Source organism: Microtus pennsylvanicus, chromosome 8 (assembly GCF_037038515.1).
Source record: "Microtus pennsylvanicus isolate mMicPen1 chromosome 8, mMicPen1.hap1, whole genome shotgun sequence".
NCBI lineage: Eukaryota > Metazoa > Chordata > Mammalia > Rodentia > Cricetidae > Microtus > Microtus pennsylvanicus.
The window spans coordinates 72,634,529-72,639,837 of record NC_134586.1 but is presented as its reverse complement, the minus strand read 5'-3'; positions in this window follow the sequence as shown (position 1 = coordinate 72,639,837).

Sequence of the window (5,309 nt, the reverse complement as noted above, 5' to 3'; positions counted from 1 at the left end):
ACTGTTATGTCTAAGTTTACACGTCAGCTAAAGTTTATTTGTAACCTGCAGGTCTGTATCCCTGGTGCTCCGGCGGCCATCTCCAGATATGTGCGAAACTGAAATTTTTTTAAATTTATTATTATTTTTTTAAAATTTATTTTGTTTGCAGTGTTCTGTCTGCATGTATGCTTGCAGGCCAGAAGAGGGCACCAGATCTCATTACAGATGGTTGTGAGCCACCATGTGGTTGCTGGGAATTGAACTCAGGACCTCTGGAAGAGCAGTTAGTGCTCTTAACCTCTGAGCCATCTCTCCAGCCCAAAACTGAAAATTTTGAATCATCGGTGCATGCATTCCCCTTTGAGACTGAGCACATCGGGCCCTGCCTTTTCCTTCTGCACACATCTGTCCTTCCTTGGTATGTTTATTGTGCTGTGGTTTTTATTTTTATTTATTTTTAATTTTTTAAATTAACTTGATACAAGCTAGGGTTATCTGGGAAGAGGCAACCTCAATTGAGAAAAATGCTTCCATCATATTGACTTATAGGTAATATATGGGACATTTTTCTAAATTAATAATAGATGTGGGAGGACCCAGCCCACTGTGGGTGGTGCCATCTCTGGACACAGTGTTCTGGGTTCAAAGTTAAGCCATGGGGAGCAATCTAGTAAGCAGCTTTCCTCCATGGTCTCTTGTTGGAGGAGGCCACTTGCTTCCTGGCCACCCTGCAGCTCAGACCCAAAATAATCACACAGAAACTGTATTATTTAAATCACTGCTTGACCCATTGACTCTAGATTCTTATTGGCTAACTTTTACATCTTAATTTAACCCATCTCCATTAATCTGTGCATCACCACAAGGTCATGGCCTACCAGCAAAGTTTCAGCCTGTCTGTCTCTCTGACTCCACCCTTCTTTCTCCCAGCATTCAGTTTAGTTTTCCCCACCTATCTCTGTTTCCCTTTAGCTCTGCTATAGGCCTAAAGCAGTCCCTTTATTAACCAATAATATTCACAGCATACAGAGGGGAATCCCACATCAGTCTCAGCTTTAGTTCCTGCATCCAAGCTCCTGCCTTGAGCTTCTGTCCTGATTTCCATTTCATGATGAACTTTAAACTGTAAGCTGAAACAAATCCTTTCCTCTTCAGGCTTGTTGATGCTTTATCACAGCAACACAAAAAGTAACTAGGACTATCTATCTATCATCTATCTATCTATCTATCTATCTATCTATCTATCTATCTATCTATCTATCTATCTATCTATCTGAATCTCCTACAGCCCAGGCTGGTTTCAAACCTGTTGTGTGACCAAGGATGACTTGAACTCTCAACCTACCTGCCTTCACTTTCCCAGTGTTTGGATTACAGGTGTGCTCCCCTGAGCCTGGAGATCAAAGCCAAGGATTCCCACATGCTAGCAAGCATCCCACCAGCTGAACAGTGTTCCCAGCCTCCTGTGGTCTGCTAACAGACATGTTTTGCCTTTTTTTGGGTTGGTGATTTTACGTTGTGAAATGAGTCCAAGAGTGGCTCAGGAAATCTGGCTGTGTCCTATGCAGAAGGGTGTTAGGTACCTATAGAGAAAGCACCAGCATTGAGCTTTGACAGGGCATTCTGAATAGAGAGCCTTGCAGCAAAAGCACAAAAATTATGAATGTGCTTTGATTGATTGATGCAGAGTAGCAAGACCAGAGACTGACAGGAACCCAGCCTTCTATTTTCCCCAGAGAGCAATAGTTCAGAATTTACTACTCAATGTTTGTAGCAATTTTATCCAACATGCTATAAATACTGACAACAGATTGTACATTGACACACACACAACCCAGGCAAGCATCTTAGAGAAAGGCTCCAGAAGTCAATGTCTTTTGTAAGTTTTTCATCTCTGAATTGTGTGATGTATAGTTCATCCTCTTGTATGCCTGACCTTTATGCTTGAACTCCGAGAGCAGTCCTGGGTACTTCTTTAAGTAGCACCTTTTCATAAATGAATACTTAACGTCTGCTGAGAGACGCTCCAAGGCGAAGAGCTAAACCCGGCCTTACAGGGCACACACACTGTTTAGCTTCTGAGGAAATCGAGCTTGCTGCTGTTGAGCCAGGAGGCTTTGTACAAGAGGAATACAGCAGACAGTCAATGCCCTATAGGGACAGGAGCCAGCTGTGAGCTGCTCACTGGCACCGTGGTTTCAACCATGGAGGTACACTGGGAGCTTTCATGTGCGAGCTAAAGGAACAACGGCCTATGTCCAGTATTCTGATTAGTCTGTGCAGGACCCAGGTGCTCATGGACTTCAAAGCTTGCAAGTGACCCCAACACAGACACAGTGAGAGCCTCTGCCCTTGAGAACTCTGAAGACACAGGGCATCAAGTCTACCTGGGGCCTGGTTCTTCGGCTGAGTCTCAATTGATGGCTGGTACATCCTTGGCATCCTTTGGACTCCCCTTCTCTTCCTGGCCAGCTCATCAGTAGGGCAGGCATGGGGCAAGCTCAGAGATGTTGATTTTTGCTGCCCCCCCCCCTGAGTTGAGGTTTGAATGGAAAAGAATGCTGAAATGGGGGCTGGAAAACAGCATTCTGCTTTTGGAAGGCAGATCTCCCTAGACTCAGAAGGTTTTTTGTTTTGTTTTGTTTTGTTTTAATCCTGTAGTAGTTTGTGTTTTTTAGTTGTTTTCTTCTCAGGTTCCTGACCCACCCTGCTCTCCCACAGTGTATATAACATTGTCTATTTTATTTTGAGCAAAGTGAGTTGAACTTTTTCTTACGGACCACCAGGAAAATCTACCATCTTCCTTCTTTGGCATCACCCATGCCCCCTACACAAAAGTTTGTGGTGCCATCTTTGGTAGTTCCAGGAAAGCATCCCAGAGAGCAGCATTGTGCACCTCCACATCATCTTAGCCCTCAGCAGCTGTCAGATATTGCTGCAGGAAAGGAACCTTCAGGATGTGTCTTCTAATACATCGCTTGCTACTTCAAAGGTCCCTGGAGTATGTCAAGTCCATGTTTTCACAATCTCCTTCAGTTTGCATATCTCAGGATAAGTGGCTCACTCTCAGAACCAAGGAAACCTTAAGCAAGATTTAAGACAAATAGAAAATTTAAAGGAAGAGCTGTGGTTGACAGGCAGTGTAGGCTTCTCTGGAGTGCCATTGGGAGGCTGGCAATGCTCACCAACAGGTTTACGTCTGTCAGACTTTGCCAAGTTGGTCTGGCTATGCTGGACTGACACAGAATCTGAGGCCAAGTCTGCACATTTGATGGTGCGTCCCATCACTTCCCATCACCCCCCTCTGCAGGCTTGTCTTCCCACTGAAATTGGAGCGCAGTTGTCTGTGGTTTTGCGTGGCTCTAATCATGACATCACAGTTTTATTTTAGGTCTATTTGTATGCGCAAGCGCACGTCTGTGGGTGAGGAGGCCAGAGGACATCTTGTGGGAGTTGATTCTCTTTTTCCACCATGTGGGTCCTGGGGACTGAACTCAAACTCAGGTTATCAGGGTTGGCCGCTGGCGCCTTCACTTGCTGAGCCCTTGTGCCAGCCCAGTATAAGAGAATGACCATAACTGGCAGGTGTGCCTTTGGGTGTGCCCATCTCTCTGTCTTGGCTGTGACCATGCACTACCAAGGGGACTCTTGGCTTAGCTCTGCTGTGTCATCTGAAGAGGGAAGGGAAGTTGAGAGAACACTGTCGGGCCAGAGATGTGTGGACAGAAGAGGCTGGCCAATGGATCAATGAGGAGATCCTAGGAGAGGCGGGAAGGGCTTTTGCAGGGACAGGAGGAAGGAGAGGCTGGGAGATTAGCTTTAACGGTGAACTTGATACAGTCTAGCACAGTGCTTCTCAACCTTCCTAAGGCTGTGACCCTTTAATACAGTTCTCCTCATGTTGTGATGACATCCAACTATAAAATTATTTTCGTTGCTACTAATAACTGTAATTTTGCCACTTGTTATGAATTGTAATGTAAACATCTCTGTTTTCTAATGGTCTTAAGCAACTCCTGTGAAAAGGTCATCTGGCCCCAAAGGGGCTGCAACCCAGAGGTTGAGAACCACTGGTCTAGAGTCATCTTAGAGGAAACACTCACCTGAGGAACTTACTAAATAAGATTGGCCTTATGGGCATGTCTATGGGAGATCGTCTTGATTTTATTAATTGATGCAGGAGGGCTCAGGCCACTGTGGGCAGCACCATCCCTAGCCAGGTGATGTACAGGATGTGAGTGAGCCGGAGAGAAATCCAACGTGCAGCGTTCCTCCACGGTTTCTTCTCCAGGTTCTTGCAAGTTTTCCCCCTGGATTCTTTCAATAGAGGACGGGACATGGAAGTGTGAGTTGAAATAAGCCATTTTCCCACCAAAACTGCTTCTGGTTGGAGTACTAGCAACAGAAAGTAAAGTAGGGCAGGGAATTTTACCCAAGAGGACCTGTCCCTAACCTCTTGTTAAAGGTGCCGACAGGGACAGGAACTATTAGAAAAACCAGGGAAATGAGGGGTGCTGTGGCCTCAGGATTCATCTCCAAAATCCAGGAATTGTGCCGTGGGACTTTCAAGAGGGGTTCAGACCATGACATCTCTTCAATAGGGGTGGGATTAAGGTTCTTAGGCAAGGGGCTCATACAAGGCCGGGGATGTAGCTCAGTGGGTAGAGTGCTTGCTTAATATACATGAAGCCCTGGACGTCATCCCTAGAGCCCCACACACTGATGGTACATGCCTATTATCCCAGTATTCAATTCAAGGAGCAGAGGTGGAGATAGAAAACTCAAGGCTATCCTCATCTACATAGCACACGTGTCTGCATCATAGGTTCCTGTCCAGTGCTTTATGTAATCCGAACCCTGCAGTGTGGGTCTGTTAGTCTCTAGGTCTCTCTCTGCCCTACCTCGCATGCCGTCTCTAGGTGTCCTAAAATCTTGGTTATGATCATGCTATGTCTGCCCTTCTAGGGCAATTCCTCAGCTACGGTCTAATACAGGGGCTGGTTTGGGCAGGGCTGTCTTCCTAGACTCTATCCTAGGATCCATGTTTCCTTTTTTAGTGTCAGTGTCCTTTGTATAACAATACAGAGGTGAGGTTGTTGCCGGCCTTGAACAAGATGAGACAAAACAAAAAGAAGAAAAAAGTAAAGAGGGGTGGGGTAGGCACTGAGAAGGTAGCTTAGGGATGGGGCTTTTAGCTGACATGTGCAAGGTCCTGGGCTCGATCCCTAGCATTAGAAAAAACAAAGAAATGAGAGAAAGAGAGAGACAGAGAGACAGAGAGAGACAGAGAGAGACAGAGAGAGAGAGAGAGAGAACTGAACAGGAAC